Genomic DNA, 26,560 nt, shown 5'->3' with positions numbered 1-26,560 from the left:
TATAAAAAATAGGAATCATCAATGTTGGACAGACTGGAAAAACAGTCACACTCATATGCTCTTCATAGAGCTGTGAATTGATCTAATCATTTTTGGAGACTAATTTGAAATATACAAAAAAAAGTGATTAATTGCCCACAATTTTTGACTCAATGATCTCTTCTTCTAGATTTATATGCCAAGAAAGATAGAGACAGAAAAAAAAAGTTCCAAAACCCACCTAAGGTCTATTAAAACAATAACTTGATTGACTGATAGAAACCTATTCTCAATAAAGGAGTGGTTATAGAGTACATAAATGTACTGGAATGTTATTGGATAATGAAAAGTTAAAATTATGAGCAACAAAAATCAGAGAAACATAGGAAGATTTGTATAAACTGATATAGTAAAATGTGCAAAATAAAGAAAACAATATATACAATGACTATGATGGGGAGGCTAGGTGGCACAGTGGATAGAGCACTGGCCCTGGAGTCAGGAGTTCCTGAGTTCAAATTGGGCTTCAGACACTTAATAATTACTTAGCTGTGTGGCCTTGGGCAAGCCACTTAACCCCCTTGCCTTGCAAAAACCTAAAAAAAAAAAAAAAAAACTAAAGCAATGATTATGATAAATTAAATGAAAAAATCACTAAAAAAAAGTTTATAACTGAGTAATTGAAAAATCAGTGAAGGTCCCCAATAACAAAAAAAATTTCTTGAAGATAATAAAAGATTACAAGGACAGCATGTTCTTTACATTGTCCTACTGTGTTGATTTTTTTTTTGCTTAATTTTTACTCTTTGCGCTGGAGGGGAGAGACTTTTCAAGGGACAAAAGGGTTTCTGAAATGATTGATGTAAAGACTAAAGACATCAAAAAGATATTTTTAAAACAAAAAAGCAAGAAAAAGTAATAGGTCTGTAATCCAAAAAATATGTATCATTTTCACTCATAATCAGCATTCTATTTTTCCCTAGAAGCAGGTTTTATATTTTTGACTATTTGAGCAGGGTTTTGTGTCTTAAAAAGACAGAGTGGCAAGAGGCAATGTGGAAACATTGATCATATAGTCAGGAAAACCTATTGGTTTTGTGACCTGGGACAGGTCACTTCACTTCCCTGAAAGTTAGTTTCTTTATAAAATCAAGCTACTTAAGAACACGTTATACCATATATACACAGTTGTTGTAAAGCTCAAATGTAATAATGGATGTGAAATACATTGCAAATTTTATACTATATGAAATAACCTATAATTATTATCATTATTATTATTATTATTATTATTATTATGATTATCTGAGGAGATTGAACTAGATAATCACTTGTTTTCTTTCTAGCTCCAGAAATCTACATTCTAGGTTCAATTAATTCCATAAAGATACTTTCACTTCTCCTTTCACCTAAATCAGTTCTGTTCTCAGAAGGGTCAGCAAATCAAACTTTCTGGAAGCAGATGATAATAACAGTAGAAGTAATTCTGTGCCATAAGCAATTAATTAAATGGATGGCATTCAAAATACTAAATGTTACAGACAGGATTGTTCTAGTTCCTGAAATTCTGCCAAAGCCTCCAGGATTAGTGCTTTGTAATAGGGAGATTTGACTCCAAGGATGAATCAATGAATAAAATATTTATTAAATACCCATTCTGTGTAGAATATCCTGATAGGTGTTCAAGGAGATGAAAAATTTAGATTAAGCATCACTTCACCTTCATGAGAGCTTATTATCTAGGAAGGTTAAAAATAATAATAATAATAAAAACAATAGCTAGTATTTATCTAGGTTGCAAGATTTGGAAAGTGCAGTATGTATGCTAGTTTATTTATTCCTCACAACCACCCTGGAATGTAGGTGCTATTTTTATTCCCATTTTATTGACGAGGAAACTGAAACTAAAAGAGGTTAAACTTAGGCCTTCCTGACTTCAGGACCAGCACTTCTACCCATTTTCCTTGCTAGATGACACAAACATAGATAAATGCATTAGAGAATGGGGGGGGAGGGGAGAACTTTGAGAAATTCAATAGGAAAGGTCATTACTAATCAGGTAGAGAGGAAGAAAGACTTCCTGAAGGAGTTGATCCTATTTGAGTTAGGTTTTAAAGAGTAGATGGGAATTCAACAAGCAAAAGCCAGAGAAAGAAGAAGGTTATTCCAAGCACAGAGAACAACTTGAACAAAGGGATGAAGATGAAAAAACAAGCAGGATAACAAAGAATAGTACAGTAGGTCTGAGTGGAAAGGAACAATGTGAGAGAGTTTGGAAAGATAGGAGAGCATCACGTTGTGAATGCCCTTCAAGGTCAATCTGTCTGTTAATCAATAAGCATTTATTAAATGCCTACTATGTATCAGGTATTTTGCTAAGAACTGAGATTACAAAGAAGGAAAAAAGACAACTCCTGTTCTCAAGGAGTCTAATTGGGGAAGGAACATGCAAATAATTATGTTTGAATAAAAATATGCAAGATGAATTGGAGGAAATCAGCAGAGAGAGATTAGAAAAAAATTTAATTAAAAAAAAGAGATAGAGTGGGGACAGTTAGGTGGTGCAGTGCATAGAGCACCAGCCCTGGAGTCAGGAGGACCTGAGTTCAAATCTGACGTCAGACACTTGATAATCACCTAGCCATGTGATCTTGGGCAAGTCACTTAACACCATTGCCTTGAAAAAAACTAAAAAAAGATAGAGATCAGGGAAAGCTTCCTATAGAAGATGGCATTTTATCTAGGATTTGAAAGAATCTAGAGAATCTAAGAGGCAGAGATAGGAAGGGAGAATTCACGGCATGAAGGGAAGTCAATGAAAATGCCTAGAGTCTTGTACATGGAACAACAAAGAGGTCATTGTCACTGGAGTGTAGAATATAAGGAGAGGAGTAAGATATAAGAAGTCTGAAAAAGCAGGAGAAAGCTAGATTGGGAAGGAATTTGAAGAACAAACAAATACTTGATCCTGAAGATGATGGGAAAACACTGGAGTCTGTTGAATGGGAAGTGATATGGTCAAACCTGAGCTTTAGTAAATTGAGAAAAGGGATGGCATGGAGTAGGTAGGGACTTGAAGAAATCTAGTGCTATAGTCTAAGCATGATGTAATGAAAACCTGCGCCAGAATGGTAGCAGTGTCCTAGAAGGCAAGGAGTCATATACAGGATATGTTAGGAAGGTAAAACTGACAGAATTTGGTAAATGACTAGATATGGGGAATGAGATTGTGTGAGAAAAAGTGGATGACATCTAGATTGTGAACTTGGGTGATTTGCAGTATTATTTGACAGTAATAAAAAAAAATTAAGAGGAAGAGGGGGTTTGGGGGATAAATGAGTTAAGTTTTAGACATGTTAAATTCAAGGGACATCCAATTTGAGATGTTGAATAGACAGGTAAATACATAAACCTGGAAGTCAGAAGAGTGTTGATCTGGGAATAATCACCAAAGAGATAATAACTGAATCCATGGAAGCTAATGAATTCACTAAGTAAAATAGTATAGACAGAAAAGAGGCTCCCAGAGTGTTGGGGAATACCTATAGTCATCTTGCCATTGGTTGTTTCTTGAATTCAGTAACTGCCCAGGGATGAATCACAACTCAGACTCAGGAATATTGGTTTTGGAAAGAAGATAGAGATTTATTAAAAGATGTTACAATACATAAGAAAGGTGATGGAAAAGTTAAGAAGAGTTTAGAGTAGACCATGTGGGTTGCTGATTGAACTGGTCAGGCCAGCTGACCAGGGTTTTCAGCAGGAGTCTGGAAGGTCAAAGAGAAGGAGCCCCTTCCTCGATCTCCTTAAATTTTCCCTCAGAGTCCATGGGTGGGGTGGTGACTTGGCAGTGACCCAAGTCCCACACTTAAGATTTTGCCTTTTGGGGCGGGGTCTCTTTTAGGTGGTCTTGGATATTTCCAGTGGGCCTGTGCTCCCTGGCCACCCTACCAGAAGACAATGCAATCCAAATCAGGTTGAAGGTCAGGCCCTCTCAGGTGTGGCCTAAATTAGATGAAAAAGAAAGAAGGAAGATTTCCTTAACAATGCAAACAAAAGACTTACAAAGTTTGTCTCCAACTGATCTCATCACTCCATTTCTCTGCATCATATTGATGAGGATATGTCATGGATGCAAATCCCTTAAAGGAAACTAAGAAGTAGATAGGAGAACCAGGAGAGTATAGTCATAAAAACCTAGAGAATGGAGAAGACAGTGATTAACATCATAAAAGGCTATAGAGAAGTCAAGAAGAGTACAATTGAGACAAGGCCATTTGTTTTGGTAATTAAAAGATCATTCATAACCTTGGAGAAAGCAGAAGTCAGTAGTCAGACTGCAGATGGGTAAGGAAAGTAGAGGCACTAAATACAAACATCCTTCTCAAGATATTTGCCACAAAAAGGAGAAGATATATGAGACAATAATTAGTGAGAAGAGTGGGCAGATCAAGTGTGAGTTTTTTGAGGGTGGAGAAAGCATGAGTATTTTTGAAGGTATTAGGGAAACAACTAGTATATATGGAGAGAGTGAATAGTGTGAGTAGAAATGATAGAGGAGTAAATCTGTTGGATAAGTAAGAAACCATGTGTTAGGATGATTTATACATGTAAAGGGATTAGCAGGTAAAGGAGTTCAAACTTTGCTCAGTGTTAGCTAAGAGGGAAGCCACTGGAGAATATAGATGATTTCTTTCTTTAGGAAAAATTAGTTGTTAGTAAATAAAAAACAATAGATGCCAAGAGGATTGTAACTATCTCCCCTTCCAACTCGGGTGCTTCTAATTCAAAATTGGTGAACACAATTTTTCAGATGTATTCTTGACTGATTGATTAAAGGGAAAAGTTGAAACTCACTCAATATTATATCTCTATATGTTTGGGAACTGGGTTAAGTGAATTTATTAGTTCATCACAAACATTTTCTAAGCATCTACTCTTTAGTAAAACATTTTGCCAGTAATGTATCAAGATATTACACAAAGAGTTGTTTCAGGTCAGAAGTTTCATCTTTTACCCCCATTCTACTATTTTGCCTTGTTCACAGGAGCCATATAATTTTTGACTCTCTGCTTGGTAGAGATGCCCATAAGTGCAATTAATTTGTTACTACCATCTGTATTTGCATTCATGTAAAATATTATTTCCTTAAGTACTGGGAGGAAGAGAAAGGAAAGGAAGAAGGGGTTAAGATATTTCACATAAGAGACAAGAAAAAGCTATTACAATGGAGTGGAATGGGGGAAGGCAAGGGGCAATGAGTGAGCAATCATTCTCATCAGAAATGGCTCAGAGAAGAAACAGCATACACACTTATAGAAAAATATAGAAAAAATAAGATATAGAAAAATAAGAAAAATATAGAACAATAAGGGGGAAAAGAATGGGATAAGGGGGAGGAGGGGAGAGAAGGGGGAGTAGATGATAGAAGAGAGGAAAGATCATTGGAAGGGTACTCAGATACAACACACTTCTGAACAGGGTCAAAATGAAAGGAAAGAGAGAATGGAATAGATGAGAGTAAGGAGGAATAGAGTGGAGGGAAATACAGCTAGTGACAGCAGCTATGGGAAAAATATTGAAGCAATTTCTCTATGATGGGGAAGGCAACTCATCCCAGAGACAGAGCTACTGGAATCTGAACACAGACTGAAGTACACTTTTTTCCCCACTCTTACTATTCTTGAGATTTCTCATCATTTTGGGGGGGGGGGGAGAGTTTATGGTTACTCTCACAAGATTATTGTGATAATATAAAATAAATAAACAAAAAATATAATTTCCTTGTTTCCCTAGGGAATGTTAACATTTTATATTTCATTCTATCATATGTGAATCATCTTTACCAAACATATATCATGCTTTCTCATCATTCACTGTTCAATTAGACATTACATACCACCTAAAACACATGTATCCTAGGTGATAGGTAAAGAAAGAAACTCCTCCTAATAGAAGTGATGACTAATTCAAAAGCATCTATAATACCATAGGACTCCAAAACCAATTACTGAGCTGTGGGCTCAGACCAGATTCAATATAGACTTCTCTATAATAATTATGCTTCATACCCCAATCTATAGAACATAAGAATTTGGTTTCTTGGAAATCTTTGACAGAAACAAGGGTTTCAAGAACTTATAAAATGACTGAATTTTGTAGCCTAAAAGAGAGCCTATTAGACATCTAGTAAAACCATTTCCATTTCACAGATAAGAATACTAATAATCAGAGAAACTACTTGTCTAGATTTGTAGATAATTAATAGTATGTAGAGCAGCCTAAGTCATCTGATTTCCAATCAGCTGCTCTTTCTATTAAATTTTTCATTTTGAAATTTTTAATAGGTAAATAGACTTGACAACTACAGATGAAAACTCCTCATGGGCTTACCTGATAGCTACCCTGTCCACAGTTCCTCTTCCCTACCAAGCAGGAAAAGACCTGTAAAGTAAATGATCTAAGAAAAAATTCATTCCCCCTACAGTCACAGTTGCATGCTCACAAACCATCTTGCCAAGGAATTCATCTTTCTCTTTCATTCCTCTCCAGAGTACCTTTCTAGGATGAGTACCATCTCATGATCCTCAACTTTTCTTCTTCGCCCCCCCTTAAAATGATAAGTTCCTTGGCCTTAATTCTGTTCCCTAAAGGCCCTAATCTTGACAAATTGCTTTGAATCAACCCTCAAATTAGCTGATAATGACTTGAATCTACCCTCTTCCATTTACATATTAACAATTCCATGTATCCAAAGGAGTATCTAATATGACTATATCTGGCTCCTTGGAAAAACCAGTGGGAGACTGGTGAGCAAGATTCTTTTCCCAGTATTCCTCAAATCAAATCAATGAGCAACTGTCTATTCCACCAACTCTGTCCTCTTTTTTATTCTGTCTAAACTCTCTCAGTGATCTCATCATCTCTCAAGGTTTAAATTATCATCCCTATACAAGTAAGTCCAAAATTTATATATCTTTCTTATTTTCTCCTATATTTCAATCCATCCATCTCAACTGATGCCTCCTGGAAATTTCTACTTTAATGTCCTATAAGCCTCTTAAACTCAACATAGCCAAAACAGAACTGCCTCAGAATGGTAATCTGAATCAGGTAGGCTTTTAGGCAGAGAATATGGATTGAAATCCTTCCTCTGTCACAATTTAGGTAACTTTGACAAGTCACAGTTTCTTGTTTGTAATGAAGATGCTGGACTGGATGGCCTCTAAAGTAGAGGAGTGGGATGATCTCAGTAGACTTTTAAAACATTTTCATTTCTCAGTAGACTTATCAAGGTAAAAGAGGATTACAAAAATTGGAAAGTGAAATTTGTAAAATTAAAAAGCATGAGTAACAAATCTAGAACAATCTACCAAGAAAAACTCAACAAAAAGATTAAACAGACATGTTTAAAAAGGAATTAAACTTTTTTGAAAAGTTTATGTAGTATCTGTCTACTTTTCTGCCCATTTCCCTTGCTTACACTCAAATCTAGGACTTCATCTCATGTCCTAGAATTTGTATTTCTGTAATAGCCCCTTGGATGGTTTCCCTGTTTTTTTATTCCTATCAACTCCACTTCCAATGCATAATAGAACATCAAATAAATCTTGAAATGCTACTTTTAACATATCCTCTGCTCAGCTTACAAAGTCAGAACAGAAGGTAGGGAAAAGCTATTCTTTTCACCTTTGGTAAAAGAAAGGTGGAAAAGACAAAAAAGAGATTAGAAATACCTTTCAACTCCTGCTTAGCAAACTTTTGCTAATTTAAGCAAACTTAAGCAAAAAATGTTTTGCTTAGCAAACTGACATCAAGGGAATTTGTTTAACTTCCATTATGTCAGTGACCCAATCTTTCAATGAAAACAGACAAACTTGACAAAGCAGGTTGTGTCTAGAGATGTCATCTAAACTCTGTAAGTGATGTTAGCCATTAGGTCTTATTTCCTGGCAAATGGAAATAGGGCTTACTTTGTCACTTGCTTTTCTAAAAGCTGTCCCTGATTCTGTCATAAATGGAAGAAACATCAAGGTAATATTTGGAAATTTTATCACACTTATTAAATATGTAGGCTACCTTTTGTGAATTTGTGTGCTTTCTTTACTTCTCTACAATTACTCTTCAGTAAAGCAAAAACTCTTGGAGAATAGATTCTATTTCATCTTTTATCCCAGGTGTCAAGTACCTTACACACAATAGGCTCTTAATGTTTTTTCAATTGAATTGAAAGATATTCATCACACTTGCAAAGCATATGTGATGCCTCTTCTGAATATCTGTCCCTCCTTTTCTTTTGAAAAAGAAATACTTTTCTAATGGCTTGAAAATTTTCATTTTAGGAAATTAAATTGATTTCTCTTTAAAATCCTGACTTTTAAATATTAGGAGGGTGTGGAGAATGTCATTACTTGTAGACCTACAAACTGTGAAATCTTTTTTTGAACCTAAATGGGCAGCATGCCACAGAAGTTTCAAAAGTAATCATATCCTTTAACTCAATAACTCCATTGTTGCGAAAATGACCAGGAAGTGTTATTATTTTTTTAAATAGAGCAATCCATTCAAATATTTTCATTGAAGCACTAATTGTAAATGCAAAAACCTAGGCACAACCTAAATACTTAGCAATAGATAAATGTTTAAATAAGTCATATATATCATAGATTCTTTAAAATGTAAGGAACCAGATTGCAACATATAACAATGCAATCAACACTGGGTCTGGAAGGAGAGAATCTGTATTCAAATATTAGTTTTACCAATTATAACTCTATTACCTTGGAACTTACTTAACCTTCCTGGTTCTCCATTTCCTCATCTGAAAAATGAAGGGTTAAACTACATGACTCCTGTCAAGAGACTTTACCAGTTCTAATTCAAAAATTCTATAAAAATAATGAAATCTAGAGAGACATTTATGAACTAATGCAAAGCAAAACCAGCAAGCAACCAACAAACTGCAGTACATATTGTTAACACAGGAAGAAGACAGGTGAATAGGAAAAAATGAACAAAGAATACTGAGGGAGACTGACATTTCAAGCATTGAAAATTCACTTATTTAAATATGAATAGTTGCAAAAATAAGTTTAATTGGTTGCATTGGTGCTTATAAAATAACTTTTTTTCTTACTTCTAATTTTCTTTTCTATTCCAAATTCAAAGCAATTTGAATGTGGACAAATATACTGATAATCAGTGATGATAAAGAAGGTGCTATTAAAGTGAAAAAAAAATGACAAATTACAGTTCTAAACTCCCTTTATCTCCAGTCCTACTCTAACAATTCAATTTGTATTCATTAAATGTTTTTAAAGGAAAGTGAAGAATACAAAAGTGAGGTATATTGGAAGAATACCCACCTCTTTAATTAGAGGTCTTAAATCCTCCCTATGACATGGAAAAGTTGGGTGAACCTTGGGCACTCTGAAGGTCTGAGTGTCCTCAGCTGTAAAATGAGGGATTACATTAATGACCTCTGAATCTGAGACTAAGTGCTATCTCAAAAACCAAAGATCATGCTCTTCCACATTTAAAACACACACCCTAGAAAGGTACTTCAATTCAAAAAGTTTGACAAGAAAAAAAGTGTAAAACTTTCTTTGGCTAAAAATATCTTGACCAAAATGCAAATATATATGGGAATATTGTCACTTAATAATAGCCATACAGGCACTTTCAAATACCTGAAACTAATATAACAATAATTATTATTCACTTGAAAGCTCTAAGCTTGGCATGACTTCTGCATTTGTGTGGGCTTAAGGTGATCACATTTGGTTCTGCCTCACTTCATGGTGAAGCAATGTCACATATAATGAGGTTATCAACCCCAGAAAAACACATAACTGTTGTAAAAGAATATCTTAATCCTGCTAAATGAGTGGTTTGTCACTAATTGGCTGCTGCACTAATTTTATCAAAGTGCAAACATTACTTAGCGGAACCCACCTGTATTTCATAGGATTAACATCATGGGCTTCTTTTCTGCATCAATACTGCCACCTTCTGGTTGGCAAAGAATTTTACTTTTCGCATATACCATCAATAATCTTGCAAATTTACACTAGGCTGATGATTTAAAGATCTTTAAGTGTGATCCTTTCATTTTACAGATGAGGAAATTTTACAGATGAGGAAGACTCAGGTCTCTTCATTCTTAATCTGGTGGGTTTTTTTCCTCTATTTTGCATAACTAGTCTTAAATTGTACAGTTTGCTGTCTTAAATGGAAACAGATTGTATAATATGCCAAAATAGCAGATCATTCATCATTTAAAAAAATATTCTATTTCTCCCCCCCCTTTTCACAAATGCTTCTGCCAAATCAGGTATGATAGAAATGTTAATGCTCATATGTCACGATCTAGAGAAACAAGTGGAAAGAGAAATAAAGTATTTGTTCAAACATAATGAAACATTAAGAATAATGTTTTTACACTACATGGGCTTAGTAAAGCAGAAGGATTGTATTTCAAATGTATTATTTTAAACTTACAACAAAATTACATTTAGTAGCTTTTTTGACTTGTTTTGCACTAATACTAATGTTTCTTGATCTTAGGTGAGTGCAAGCATTTTTGGAAACTGCTATCTGACCCCAAAACAATGGTACAGGAATTTAAAAAAAAATACTCTAGGGAAATGGAGCAGCCCTCCAGTAGGCAAGCAGAAGGATTTGATTTTTAATTTCCCTCCCCATACAGAAGAAATAAATTCTTGGGGTCAAGGAGAGGGGAGACTCTGTTCTCTTTCTAAAGGCAAAGACATATATGCTGCCATGCTTTGGATAATAATCCAAGGAATATAAGGTCCCTCCAAAAACAGGCTTAATATCTATACATATATATATATATATATATGTATATATATATATCCACCATTCTATTTATAGCAGTATTTTTGTAGTAGCAAAGAAATGGAAACAAAGCAGATGCTCATTGATTAAGAATGGCTAAGCAAATTGTACAGTTTGAATGTAAAGTAATATTCTGTGATATAAGAAACAAAGAATAAGAGGAATACAGAGAAACATGGGAAAATTTGTATGAACTGATTAATTTTTAGTCAAAACCTGGAAAATAATATCCACAATGGCAATAATAATAAGAGCAAAGTGCAACAGCAAAATAATCAGAAACAAATGTGGAAAAATTATGACCAAGTTAGGTACCAAAGACAAGATAAAACATGAAAAGGCATTTTCATTTTGTCTTGGCAGAAGTGGGAGATTATCAGTGTGGAATATGACATATGATGTCAGATATGTAGGTTACTTTTATTGAATTGTTTTTCTTCTTTAATTCTTTGTTTTAAGGAGTGGTTCCCTTACTAATGAAGGGGTGGGGAAAGGGAGACAGTATGGTATTTAAGTGTTGAATTTGTAGTTAAACATGCTGAGTTCACATTCTGATTCTGTCACTAACTACCTATATTCACTTAGGCAAGTCACTTAATTACTCTGGGCTTCAGTCTCAATTGTAAAAAGAAGGGTTTGAATTAGATGACCTCCAAAGGACCTGTGCAACTCTAAATCTATGTATTTATATATACTTCAGAAAATATGTTATTAAAAACTAAAATATCAATTAAAATAGTTTTAGGAATCCTATTTTGGTGTTTAATCAGGAGTTAATTTATTGTTTTATTGGTTTTTATAGTCATATGCCTAATTCATTGGTCTGCTAGTTCTTTTATTACTAGAAGAATTTAGATATACAATTTCCCTAAGGACTGCTTAGACTGCATTCCAAAATTTTGACATGTTGCCTCCTTATTATCATTTCCTTTAGAGAAATTGTTGTTTCTATGATTTTTTTGACTTGCCTCTTTTTTATTTAATATTTTCTTCCCAATTACAAGTAAAAACAATTTTAACATGCTTTTTATTAAATTTTGCCCAAAGGCAAGAACTTTGACATAGGTTATACATGTGTAGTCATGTAAAACACATTTCCATGTAAGTCATTCTGTGAAAGAAAAGGCAAGAAAAAACAAACAAAAATAAGTAAAGAGGGGCGGCTAGGTGGTGCAGTGGATAAAGCACCAGCCCTGGAGTCAGGAGTACCTGGGTTCAAATCTGATCTCAGACACTTAATAATTACCTAGCTGTGTGGCCTTGAGCAAGCCACTTAACCCTATTTGCATTGCAAAAACCTAAAAAAAATAAGTAAAGAAAAATATTTTTGATCTGCAATTCATACTCTATAGTTCTTTCTCTGGAAATGAACAGCACTTTTTATCATAAGACCTAAAGAATTTCCTTAAATCATTGTATTGTTGAGAATAGCTAAGTTATTCATAGTAGATCTTCATGTAATAATGTTGCTGCTGTGTACAATGTTCTCCTTGTTCTGCTCATTTCACTGTGTATTAATTCAAGTCTTTCCATGTTTTTTCTGAGAGCATCTTGCTCATCGTTTCTTTTTTTTTTTTGTAGTTTTTTTTTTTGCAAGGCAATGAGTTAAGTGGCTTGCCCAAGGCCACAAAGCTAGGTTATTATTAAGTATCTGAGGCCAAATTTGAACTCAGGTCCTCCTGACTCCAAGGCTGGTGTTCTATCCACTGTACCACCTAGCCAACCCTTGTTCATCATTTCTTAAAATACAATAGTATTCCATCACAATCATATGCAACAACTTGCTCAGTTATTCCCCAATTGATGGACATTCCCTCAGTTTCCAGTTCTTTGCCATCACTAAAACATCTGATATAAATATTTTTCCATAGTTTCTTTTCTTTTAGTTTTTTTTTTAAATCTCTTTGGGATACATTATTGTGTATATATTGCTTGGTCAAAGGGTATGCATGGTTTTATAATAAGGGTTTATAGCAAAGGTTTAGACATAGTTCCAAATTGCTCTCCAAAATGGATGAATCAGTATACAACTTCACTGGTGTTTTAATTTTTTCACATTCCCTTCTAACATTTGTCATTTTGCTTTTCTGTCATATTAGCCAATCTGACAGGTATAAATAAGGTAGTAACTCAGAGTTATTTTAATTTGCATTTCTTTCATCAATTGTGATTTAAAACATTTTTATGACTATACTTAACTTTGATTACCTTGTCTGAAAATTGTTCATATCCTTTGTCCATTTTATCAAGGAAGGAATGATTCCTATTTCTATAAATTTACAGTTTTCTGTAAATTACTATTACCATAATGATTACAAACTATGTTATTTCCCTCTATCCTTTTTTACTCCTGTTTATCCTACTCTCTTTCCTTTTACCTTGTCTATTCTCACAAGATTTTTGTTTCTGATGTTTACCACCCCCCAAACTGCCCTCCCTTTTATCAATTCTACCACCTTCTCTTATTTCCTTTACCTTCCTTTTTTCCTGTAAGATAAAGGTCTACACACAACTGAGTACATATATACATATATATATATATGTATATATATATACATATATATATATATTATATATATATATATATATATATATGTATATATGTTATACTTTCTTTGAGTCAGTTTCAAAGAGAATAAGATTCCTGTGCTTCCTTCCCCACTTACCCCATTTTCCCCTCCACTGTAAAATCTGCTAGGCCTCTTTTATTTAGCCCATTTTAATCTTCCTTTCCCCTTCTCCCAGTGCAGTTTTCTTTCTCATTTCTTAATTTTTTTTTAACATAACCATACCATCACATTCAACTCACACCTCTGCCTTCTGTCTATGTATACTCCTTCTAAATTGTCCCAATAATGAGAAAAAATCTTAGGAGTTATAAATACCATTTTCCCAAGTAGGAATATAAACAGTTTAATCTTATTGAATCCCTTATGTGTTCTCTTTCACATTTACCCTTTTATACTTCTTTTGAATCTTAAACTTGAAAATCAAATTTTCTATTCAACTCTGACATTTTCAACAGGAAGTCTTGAAAATTCTCTAGTTCATTAAATTATACTCAGCTTTGCTGGTATGTAATTCTTGATTGTAGTTCTGGCTCTTTTGATTGCTAGAATATCATATTATGAGTCCTTTGGTCCTTTAATGTGGAAGCTGCTTAATCTTATATTACCCTATGACTCCACAATATTTGAATTGTTTCTTTTTAGGTACTTGAAGTATTTTCTTCCTGATCTCAGGAGGTTGTCAGTGGATTCTTTCAATTTCAATTTTACTCTCTGATTTTAGATTATCAAGTAGTTTTCTTCAATTATTTCTTGAAAAATGATGTCTAGGATTCTTTTTATTATGAATTTCAGGTAGTCTTATCATTATTAAATTATCTCTCCTGGATCAATTTTACAGTTCAGTTCTCTTTCCAATGAGACAGTTCACATTTTCTTCTAATTTTTTCATTCTCTTTGTTTGATTGTTTCTTGATATCACAAGAAGTCATTAGCTTCTCCTTTCCTAATTATAACATTTGGGGAATTATCTTCACCAGTGACCTTTGTCCATCCTTTTCCATTGGTCAATTCTACTTCTTAAGGAGTTACGGTCTTCAGTGAATTTCTGTATCCTTTTCCATTTGATCAATTCTGCTTTTCAAGGTATTATTTTCCTCATTGGATTTTTGTGTCTCTTTTGCCATTTGGCCTATTCTACTTAAGATGTTATTTTCTTTAGTAGTTTTTGTATATCTTTTACGAAGCTGCTGACTCTTTTTTTTCATGATTTTCTTGCATCATTCTTTCTCTTCCCAATTTTTCCTCTACCTTTCTTACCTGATTTTTAAAAATACTTTTTAAGTTCTTCCATGTCCTGGGATCAGTTCATATTTTTCTTTGGATGCAAGAATTTTGAATTTGCTGTCTTCTGAATATGCTTTGATCTTCCTTGTCACCATAGCAACTGTCTATGCCCAGAATTTTTTCCGTCATTTGCTCATTTTCCAGCCTATTTCTTAACAGTTCCAAGTTGAGGTGGAACTGTCAAAAGCTTCAGAATTTTTATGTGACACTTTTTAGAAGTAGTTCTGGGGAACTGTTTGTTTTTGGCTCTTTCACAATGGTATAATCTAGAGAAAGATGTGTCTACTACTCTCCTATACTGTGCACTGCTTTGTGAGTGTCCACAAACACTCTTTTTAGCTCTAGAACTGGAACAAGCATCCTTGCTCCTCTGCATCTTTAAGTTCTTTTGTACTAGTGCTCCTCCTTGCACTGGGACTAAGACTCAAAATTGTGGTGCAGATCCAAATCTAGGCAGTTCAGCAGAGTCCTGCTCCTGGTGCCAGCAAAGAAATTCTTCTGACTCATTATCCTGTCTCCTTACTATCTGTTGATTGAGAGGTCTGAAAACGGCCACTGCTGCTATTAATTCATTTGCCCTGGATCCTGTTCCTGGTTTGCTGGAGCCCAATCTGTGTTGGTGCAGCCTGCACTGGCCTGCTTCTCTCTTATCCTTGTGCAACAGACCTTTCCTTCCAATCTTCTAAGTTGTCTTGGGCTGGAAAATTGTTTCACTCCATCTTTTTTGTGGGTTCTGCCACTCTAGAATTTGTTTAGAATCATTATTTAAAGGTATTTGTAGGGGTTTGGGAGAGCTCAGGTGAGTTCCTATCTTTACCATCTTAGCTATACTTCCTGACCTATTCATTTTTTGGGGGGGGGGACAAGGCAATGGGGTTAGGTGACTTGCCCAAGGTCACACAACTAGGAAATTATTAAGTGTCTGAGACCAGATTTGAATTCATGTCCTCCTAACTCCAGGGCCTGTGCTCTATACACTGCACCACCTAGCTGCCCCCTCACCTATTCTTTAGAATCAAGTTATTTAGACTTCAGTTAATTTTTTGTCTTTTCTTCCAAAACCCTTTATTGAATATAATGTTATTGCATGAGTCAGAAAAGATGCATTTAATATTTCTGCATTTCTGTACTGGTTTGTGAGGTTTTTATGCAATAATACATTCTCAATTTTTGTAAAGTTGCCATTCCTGTTCAATATTCTCTAGAGATCTATCATATCTAACTTCATTTTTTGGGGGGGGGGGATTATGGGACAATAGAGTTAAGTGACTTGTCCAAGACAAGTCACATAGCTAGGTAATATCAAGTGTCTCAGGTTGGATTTGAACTCAAATCCTATTGACTCCAGGGCAGATGCACTATCCATTGAGTTACCTAGCTGCCCCATATCAAACTTTTCATAAATTCTGTTCCTCTCCTTAACCTGTTCATTGTTTGTTATGGTTAGATTAATCTAGGTTTGCTAAGGAGAAGCATAAGTTTTCCTGTCATCAATAGTTTTACTATTTTCTTATGTAATTCATTTAAGTTTTTCTTTTTGATCTATGCCATTTAGTATCAATATTAATTCATTGTCTTATTTTAGGAAAATGTAATATTCCTAACTCTTTTAATTAGGTTTATTTTTTTTCTTTTGCTTTGTCTGGGATCATGATTACTACTCCTGCCCTTTTTTTTTATTCAGTTAAAGAATAATAGATTCTATTCCAGTTCCTTATTTTTAACTTTATTTATATCTCCCTACTTCAAGTATATTTCTTATAAGCAATATATGCTGAATTCCATTAGTCAGTCTTCTTCCACTTTATGAATGATTGGTTTCATCTCACTCATTCACAGTTTTGTGACTGTTCATTGTATTTCTCTTCATACTACTCTCTTATACTCTTCCTTGTGTTCTTTTCCCTGTCCTCTCTTAAGAGTCTGTTTTTGAATACTATCTCTCTTTCCCTTCCCTTTCCTTTAATCTCTCTTTCTCATACTTTCCTGTTAAGTAAGATGAATTTCTATATCAAATTGTGTGTATGTATATCCTTTACTGTTCATATCAGTGAGTCCAAGTGCCAATGCTCTCTCAATTCTCTCCCAATAACCCATTCATAGCATAAATTTATCCTTCTGTAACCCATTTATGTGAGATGATTTTTCCCATTCTTCCTCTTTCTTCCTCTTCACAATGCATTCCACAGTGCATTTCTCTACCTAATTCCAAGGAATAAAAGAATATGTCTACTAATATAGCTTTAAGCTTTAGAAAAGAAAACAGAGCTCCTGTGTTGTAATAAATGCCCTATGCTCCATGAGGATGGTTAGTGTGAGTATAGTATATTATATATAGGACTCCAATTACCACTAGTCTATTACTGGATTCATATCAATTTGTGCTAGTATAGTACAGGAATAGTACAAGATGCTGATAAGCTTTAGTCCAAAATAAGAGTTGTGATGGACTTCAGTTAGTGTTGGAAGGGTGTCCAGGATCACATATATTACCAGTCTTCAAAGAATTAGAATGACAGAATCTTAGAGCTGAAAGAGACCTTGGAGTTCATCAAATATAATGCTTTCAGTTTCACATATGAAGAAAATCAAGGTTTCAAGGAGTAAAATGATTTGTCCAAGGTTACAAAAGTTGTTCATGACAAATCAAAACTGAAACTCAGGTCTCTTAAATTCCTTCCAGCCCAGAACACTTTCCCCTACATAGGAATAGGTTAGATGCCATTGTTGTTGTTTGGTCATGTCTGACTATGACCCCATTTGGGGTTTTCTTGGCATAGATACTAGAATGGTTTGCCACGTCCTTCTCCAGTTCATTTTACACATGAGGAAACTGAGGCAAACAGAGTAAAGTGACTTGCCCAAGGTCACCTAGCTAGTAAATGTCTGAGGCTAGATTTGAATTCAGAATGATGAGTCTTTCTGATTCCAGGCCTAGGGCTCTATGAACTATGTCATCACCTTGCTGTCCTAGAGGCCACCTCCTGTGCTTGAAGAAGTATCTTCTCTTCAAAATCTCCATCAAGCAGCCATCTAGTCTCAATTAGTAGAGAAGATACTACGTTCTAGATAACCCATTGTACTTTGCCATGTTTCTCATTGTTAGGCTGTATTTTCTTATATTGAGCCTAAAATAAGCCCCTTGGCATCTTTCATACATTGTTCCTTGGCTGGCCCTCTGGACCCAAGCCAAGCAAATCTAATCTCTCTTTTTATATAACAATCCTCCCATCTTCTGTTTTCATGATAAACATGCCCAGTTCCTTTCACAATCTGGTGGATCAATAAGACTCAAACCATTTGTATATGAATTCATAGATAGTCAAAGCAAAATGCACAGTATCTAGAACATAGAAGCTCATTGTGTGATTACATTATCTATTATTCTTTTTTCTTTTTAAATTTTATTTTCTTTTTAAACCCTACCTGAATCAAGATCGTTCTTCCAATTACTGTATTTATAAAGATTTTTGGCAATTTGCTGAATTGTTATTGTATAGTACCCATCTACATATATATATATATATATATATATATATATATATATATATTCATTTTTGTAGTAATAGCAGTTCTGATCATGTCAAACACAGCCTGACAGCTTCGACATGAGATGGTCCAATTAGACTTTTCTTTGGTTTGGTTTTTGGTTTTTTTTTTTTGTTTTTTTTTGCAAGGCAAACAGGGTTAAATGGCTTGCCCAAGGCCACACAGCTACGTAATTGTTAAGTGTCTGAGAACTCAGGTACTCCTGACTCCAGGGCCAGTGCTTTATCCACTGCACCACCTAGCTGCCTCCATTAGACTTTTCTTTTAAGAAAGCTCTTGTCTGTTCTTGGGTATTTTTTTTTTAATTTTTTGAAAGCATTTTTTCTTTTCATCATAAGTGGTGATTTTATCTTTTGTTTTTTAATTACTATTTTTAATTTTTTTTCTTTTTACAACAAAACTTGTGAAATTGGGGAACCTGAACTTAAATTGAGCTTAAATTCATTGTTCATAGAAAGTTGAACAATCTATGGAAGCTTGACTTTTTAATGCATTACCTTCAACTTTTTGTAACCTTCCTTTCATGTACCAAGATAGGAATGTGTCATGAGGGTTTGTGGAGAGGTAGACCACCTTTATATAGCCAAAAGAGAAACTGCTTGTATGTTCACTCTACATAAAGGTATCTTTATGGTATACTGAAATAGATTTACAAACTTTCCATAAAAGAATTTCTTGGGGGAAAACCTGTGTTTTGGATGCTACTGCTTCTAAACATAGTATTATGGCTCTCTTGAAACACAATAACTCATTTACCTTGTAGTCCACTAAAGTCCCTAGATCTTTTTTCACACAAAAACTTATCTAGACCAATTAATAAGGGCTTGATGCCAATCAAAAAGTATTCCCTAATAGAGTATAATAGCCTTGAGTTAATTAAAATTTTTAGTAGTGATTTGGATGAAGTTCATAGCAATCTATCAAACATACAGACTACACAAAGCCAGAAATTCAGATAAAAAAAGTTGGAATCCAATATTGTCTCAATAGACTAGAACTACAGGCCAAAAAATATGACATTTCATGGAGATAAATAGCAACAAAATGCATTCCATACTAAAACAAATAGACTTACTCTTGAATAAAGATAATGTAGAACTTTAGGAGGATCATTCTCGACTTTCATGATAAAATACCAAAGAATTGCAACAATTCTTATAGGACAAGATTTGAAGAGGAAGCCCAGAGGACTGGATCAAAGTTTTCATGATCACACCATGTCCCTGACTGCTAAGTTACCCATTTACAATAATTCTTCCAAAAAATGGGTCCAAATTATCCAAACTATTATAAAATTTAAGTATTGTAGCTCTCAGTTCCATTATAAAATCAAATTTGCTTTACACTTATATATTTTGTACATAAACCACAAATTAAAGTGTTGCTGAATTATATGAAGGGCATTCATGTGAAAAAGGGAATAGATAAAGAGTTTCTTGAACCAAAGTTCCAGGGGGTTTTATGCCTTTTGGGAAATTCTGGTGGATTTTTTTTACTTTATTGCAGCTGATCAAATAATTTTATTCTGAGCATTTTACATGGTCACTGAACAAGTTTATAAAATAAATTAGTTATTTTCTCATAGCTCCCTGTTGATACTGACCCAATTATATCCTCCAAAAAGTTTGCAGCAACCATGTTTAATAGACCATCTTCTTTTTTTAAAGTTTTTATTTATTTTGAGTTTTACAATTTTCCCCTTATTCTTGCTTCCCTCCCCCACCCCCTACAGAAGGCAGTCTGTTAAATAGACCATCTTCTAAACATCACAGATAATACTTTTTCAGACCTCAGCCTATATTTCCATTCTCAGAATATTACCTTTAAATGCACAAAATAATATGATTGCAATGAAATCAATTATACTGAAATATAGCTATAAAAATTTTTTAAAGTAAAAATAGGGGTAGCTAGGTGGCATAGTGGCATAGTGGCGTGGTGGATAAAGCATGGGCCTTGGAGTCAGGAGTACCTGGGTTTAAATCCGGTCTCAGACACTTAATAATTACCTAGCTGTGTGGCCTTGGGCAAGTCACTTAACCCCATTTACCTTGAAAACAACCTAAAAAAATAAAATAAAATAATAATAACAATATAATTTCAGAAATCTCAGATTAAGAATCCATAGAAGGGGGTAGGGGGAGGGAAGTAAGATTGGGGGGAAAATTGTAAAACTCAAATAATATCTTTAATAAAAAAAAAACAATTAAAAAAAGAATCTAGAAGCAAATCTTTTCTTTTGAGTACCAGTGGACAGAAAAAGGAACAAAGACTGAAAATGCAAAAGAAGTAGATTTAGACCTCATTTAAGGAAAAACTCCTAATCATTAAAGCAATTCCAAAGTTAGATGAGATATCTTGATGGTAAAGGATACTCCTTCTAAAAAGACCTTCAAACAAAGACTAGAAGACCATTGATCCATTAAGATATAAAGGGATTCTTGTCCTGGCTTGAATTGGTCTGGATGCCTACTGTGATCCTTCCAATATTGACTGGGCAATTTTGTGGCCCTGGGATTCTGACAGTCCCTATACTAATACTGTTCCACCCTGCTAGTTCTAAAATAAATACAAAACTTTCTTTTCAGATCTCTAAGGGTTTTCACTGCTGGCAAATAAAGGAAAATAAAGATATTTTAGGAGAGTCTGCTTAAAATAATTACTGAAAGGACTAAATAACAAGAAAAAAACTTTGAAAACCTATTATCTATAGACCTCTTATTCCCTCCCCATTCCCCACTCAGTAGGTGTTAAATAACACCCTTAAGAATTAACACTTAAGAATTATTGTCTTCTCAAAAGAAATTTCATTGGTGCCTTAGGCAAAAGAACTCTTGTTTCCTGAAGTTCAATGTCAATTCCAATGCCAGTTTATCATAAATAACAATATATAGCTGTTCAATAAATGATATTTTTCTCAAAATAGTCAATTGCCTTTTTTTCCCCAATTCAGTTTACCTGGGCAAAGCTTCATTGTCTCTATTATCTGTATCTTATGTCCTATAATATAAATTGACTTAAAGAATTATTCTCTGCCATAGCAAAAAATTATCTTTTTAAATTTAAATATACAAAAATAAATTCCTGTGGATTACCTAATTTTCCTTACTTTGAAAGGAAAGTATCCATATTCTTTCTCTCTTTCTCTGTCTTTCTCTCTATCCAGCTCAATAAACAGTACCTCTAGTCATCCTGATCTGCCCACTGGACCCAGATGGCACTGAAGGAGAAAGTGTAAATCCAGTTCACTTGCATGTCATGGTACCACTTCCCTGATATCATGGTCCTTTATGAGAATGAAGGACAAACAACAAATTGCAATTCTGCCTCCCACACACAGCTGCTACCTGGATCAAATAGCACTCACACAGGTAAATCACAAGAAATACATCCCCAAAGCAACTCAGTGATTAAATATGCAAAAATAGTGTGAGTAAAACTCAAATAATATCTTTTAATAAAAATAAATTTAAATTAAAAAATAGTGTGAGTAAATAAAAAAATACATTTGAGTAAGAGGGAGAATTGGTCACTATAATCATACAAAGAGGTAAAATCACAGTTAAAAGTAGCCTCAGAAACTGATCAGGATTCAGGTCAGGATTTTGGAGGCAAGATAGTGCCAGAATTACTGATTTATGTGAGAAAATTTATCTTAATGTGTGTTTGGAGAGGTGGTATTCAAGGGAACCCTTTCCCTGCTTCCCCAACCATATGATGAAATTATATAGTTCAAGGAACAAACAACAGAGAAAATTAGGTAGAAAGATTTTGCCCTTCCATACCTTGATTTATTGCCTTCTCAGTAAGAGGCTTTCTAGACCTAGCTAGGTGGTATAACAGATAAACATGGATTCCAGAACACCTGAGTTCAAATCCTGACTCAGATACTTGCTAGCTGTATAACTCTAGGAAAGTGACTGCCTCTGTCTGCCTTGATTTCCTCATATGTATGATGACTATAATGCTGGAACTTATTTCAAAGTGTTGTGAGAATAAAATGAAATAATATTTGTAAAATCCTTTGCAAACCTTAATATACTATGATGATGATGTTGCTATTATTACCAACAATCAGAGATCACTATCTTCACAGAAACTGTTTATACTTTTTAAGATTGTCATAAGTATGACTGATTCTTTGGCCAGCCAATGGCTTTCAGGTCTATAATTATTCCATGAAGTTGAATGAGTATCAAAAAGAGTATAAAGACTTCCTTAATACTTCCTTTATACTGATCTATCAGTATATGAAAGGGATGAAACCTCTACAATGTGAGAATGTTCCCCTCCCAATTTCTTACCCTTCCCAGGTTACAAACATTCATTGCAAGCTATGAATGCAACCACCCAAAGTCTCATTTTCTCTATTACCTATCCCTTACATCCTTTATTTCATCAAGTGGTTTGGGGAACTAAATTGATAAGAGCTCCCCCATCCCACCATCATCCCCATAAACTATTTTTGCTAAACTAAAAAAAGCTGGGGGAATATGCTTAGGGAACATATGCAAAGTGAGAGAAATGACAAGGAATAAAAAATGCCCTCTAACTTTACTTCATTCAAGAGAAACATGCATTAATATATTTGTTTTGCAGAATCAAAGGATTTTCAAAATAAGAAGGAAACCTTATTTTTTAAGCAGCTTCAAGTTAAATACAAAAAGAAAGCCAAGTGTCAATATCCTTTTAAAGGCTAAAAGTTGATGGTTGTTTATTGAAGAATGTAAAAACAGGAATGAAAGAGCAAATAAAACAAATGAAAATTAGAGTGATATTTTTCCTACATCCCACCTTCCAAATTTGAAAGAAAGAAAAGAAAAAATCAGCATTTATTTTGGGGTAAGGCATATTATTAAAATCAAGTTAATTTTCTCTCTCTCTCTTTCTTTTCCCAGCACACACTGCATTCTCCTTGCTTCAAAGAGAAATAATAATTCAGACACAACCCCTTTCCCTATTCCTCTGAGAAGTATGAAGAACAATGACTGAAATGACTTTGAGAGGAGAAGAAAGAACCTCCAGCCAGCAGGGAAAATGGCAACTGCTGTGAAGAAAGGACTAAGATGAGGAGAAGCAAAGTTTCCTAAGTAAAGGGAGTATGACTATAGAAATGGAGAATGGAGAATTGAGTGTAAATGAAGGGAGAGGTGAGGAAAAAATTTTCACACCAGGTTGCAAATACAGAGATGCTCCCCTCCTCCAAAACTGTTACCCCTAATTCCTCTGAAAATGTTCTCATTATGAATGTCTTTTATAAATTCACCCTTCATTGCTTCCATGTCTAGAAGCATCCCTCTGTAGAATGTATGCACACCATCCTCCATAGCATATACTTCTAGTTACATTTAAAAAAACTCCAAAATGCATTCATTTAAGGCAAAAAAACTAATAAAAAACAAAGCAAAAACTAGACTTCCCTAAGAGATTAATTTTGTTTCCATTTCCATCGTGTTGCAAAAATCCATCCATTTTTTCCCACAATGAATAATAGGTTATTAGCACTTGATTCCCTATTCTTCCCCACACACTCCGCCTCCCCAGCTTTTGCTTTCAAACTCACCAAGCAGGCACCAATTTACTGGAAGGATTTTAAACCAATTGTTCATTTGTAAGTCAGTTGTCCTGGAGCTCCAAACACATTGTACCATAGAAACAATGTGTTTAGGTTCATTAGTTTTCCAGCCCAGTCTAAAAAAGTCAGCTATTGCATAGAAAGAACCTCATCAATTCATAAAACAATTCTTCTAAATCCAAATTCAGATTTCCATCTTGAGGGACTGAGGGTTCTAGTGGGTATAGTTTATAAAAAACATAAATTTCAATAATTTGTAAGACACTGTTCAAAAACGACTCCAGATATGTAGGAAATTTGAAGAAGGAAACATTTCGAAAGTTCAGTTACTTTGATCCAAGTACAATTTGCACTGCACAGCTAGTTGGTGTAGAGGATAGCTTTCCAGGCCTGGCGTTAGGAAGACTTATCCTGAGTTCAAATCCAGCATCAGACACTTACTAGCTGTTCGACCCTGGGCAAGTCACTTAATCTTGTTTGCCTCAGTTTCTTTATCTGTAAAATGACCTGGAAATGGAAATGGCAAACCATTCCAATATCTTTACCAAGAAAATTCCAAATGAAGTTAATAAAGAGTAAGACATGACTGAAACAACTCAACAACAACAACAAAGTCAACATAGCCTACTAGACTCACAATCAGAAAAATATTCTGTTCACATCTTGCCTCTGACATTTATTACATATTACAAAATACACATCCCTTCTTTGTTCTGATAGTCTTAATATTTATTGAATTTATTCATTCATATATACATATACATACATGTACCTATATGTGTACATGTACATATGCATGTACATAAACATATACATAAACATCTATTTATACATGGATGTCACCTTTTGAGGGTGAGAACTATTGTAACTTTTTCTTTTTATTCCCCTCCAATTAGTAAACTGCTTTAAATTTAATAAGAGCTTAACCCACAATGCTCTAAACCTCAATCATCTCTATAAGATTATGCACTACACAAAGCTTGCAATCTGCTTTGGAGAGAGATTTTCCATAGTGTTAGTTAAGCCTCACTCAACACTCTAAAGTTAAATTGAGAACAGCTTGGAATCTTTCTTTGAGGAAATTTCTACATCTAATTCTGATCAATCCTTATCAAGTTATATGACCTCTTCAAGTCTTAGGTATCTTTTCCTAAGACAATAAAATATAGATAAGGTAGAAGCATCTTTGGAAGGAGTTCCTACATTGAAAGTTCTCATATATATGTACCCTTGAAATCATAGTGCTATGAATCCAGGACTCACCTTGAAAAACAAAAGTAGAATGAAAGAATGAAATCCCTCAAGGAAGAAAAAATATATAAACACATGCTAAAAAAGAATACCAATTAAAGGCCGAGTTGAATTTTATATCATCTAGATCATTAAATGAATAAATTCAAACCAACACATAAAAAGACGAATAATCTTCAAATATATCCCCTCCAAATTTAAGTAGTAAGAAAAATTTCTCCCTGATAGGCAATGGAAAGAAAGGTTAAAATCTAAGTTATACCAAAAAAAGACACAGTATTATGCTTTTAAACCTACATTTCTTTCTAAAATGAAATCGCCTTGGGGTGGCTAGGTGGAGCAGTAGATAGAGCACCTGCCCTGGAGTCAGGAGTACCTGAGTTCAAATCCAGCCTCAGACACTTAATAATTACCTAGCTGTGTGGCCTTGAGCAAGTCACTTAACCCCATTTACCTTGCAAAAAACCCTAAAAAAATCCCATTTGAGTAAAGGAAGATACTTTAAGAAGTAAAATATATTCATCAATAGATATTAAAGAGTGATGGAAACAGTTGAACAAATACAATTCAGATCTATATGCTGTCATTTTTTGAGAATCTCTAGGTAATCAGGAAGGAGACAATTTTTAAAAAGTCAGTACATTTACCAATTTTTTTTTAAAGACTGGGGGAAATTGCTTTTTTAAAAAACTCTACTGACAAGTCAGTTTTACTTGAAAACCACTGGGGAAAAAAAATCACAAAATAAATTTACAAACACCTAAGAAGGAAAAGCATACTTGCCTTTATAAAAAACAGCTCCTGTCAGACTGGCCTAAATTTGCAATGTGGTGGAGCCTGGCAGATCAAGAGGAAGAGATAAATGGAATCTCTCAACTTTATCAGGACTTTTGATTCTGTTCCACAAAGCATATTCATCAATAACATGTGAAAACACAGTCTAGACCAGTGGTCTCCAAGGTAGGGGCCATGGCCTGACCCAAAGGGAGCTGCTGCAATACATGACCCAAAGGGTTGTGCAACCAATGTGGAAGGGGGAGGGGGAAGACAAATTTCATCCCACTCATCCCATGATAGTCTATTGTGAGGCAGGTCTCTAACCTAAAGACAGCTATTCTGACTCCCCAAACTTTTCCAACTCTGCACCCTTCCTCCATTCTGCAAGCTTCCAATCTTTTCCTTCTGCCCTGGGCCTCTCAGGGAAGTTATATTCTTTTTAAAATTTATTTTATTTTTAATTTATGGAAGAAAATCTATGGAAAATAAAAAATTTTATCACATAGTATAATAAAAAAAGATGAAGGCACATGAAATTGCAAATCTTTTATAAACAACTTGTAATTCCTTTTAAATGCATAATAAAGTTATCATATACATTTTTCTCTTTTTTTTCTTTCCTCCTCTCCCCTACCCTTCAGATGGCTATCATTAGACACAAATAGGAATTATCTATTTAAAACTATTCTATACTTTCTTCTCTTTGTCAGTTATT

The 26,560-nt window shown here is 34.3% G+C and overlaps 1 protein-coding gene and 1 long non-coding RNA gene across 2 annotated transcripts in view; one reads left to right on the top strand and one right to left on the bottom strand.

The window, feature by feature from the left end:
• IQCM (IQ motif containing M) overlaps positions 1–6,893 on the bottom strand; it is a 620,635-nt gene extending 613,742 nt beyond the window's left edge. The window contains exon 1 of the mRNA XM_074229157.1: positions 6,373–6,893. The gene's annotated coding sequence lies outside the window, so the exon portion shown is untranslated. The remainder of the gene's footprint in view (positions 1–6,372) is intronic.
• Positions 6,799–23,730, top strand: LOC141517800 (uncharacterized). Its single transcript, XR_012476987.1, has 3 exons — positions 6,799–6,934; positions 21,409–21,613; positions 23,141–23,730. It is a non-coding gene; the product is annotated as an uncharacterized LOC141517800 (long non-coding RNA).
• The last annotated feature ends 2,830 nt before the right edge of the window (positions 23,731–26,560 follow it).

The sequence above is a fragment of the Macrotis lagotis genome, chromosome 3 (genome assembly GCF_037893015.1).
Source record: "Macrotis lagotis isolate mMagLag1 chromosome 3, bilby.v1.9.chrom.fasta, whole genome shotgun sequence".
Taxonomy (NCBI): domain Eukaryota; kingdom Metazoa; phylum Chordata; class Mammalia; order Peramelemorphia; family Peramelidae; genus Macrotis; species Macrotis lagotis.
Note: the sequence above shows the minus strand (reverse complement) of the source record. Positions and strands in the feature narration are given on the sequence as shown.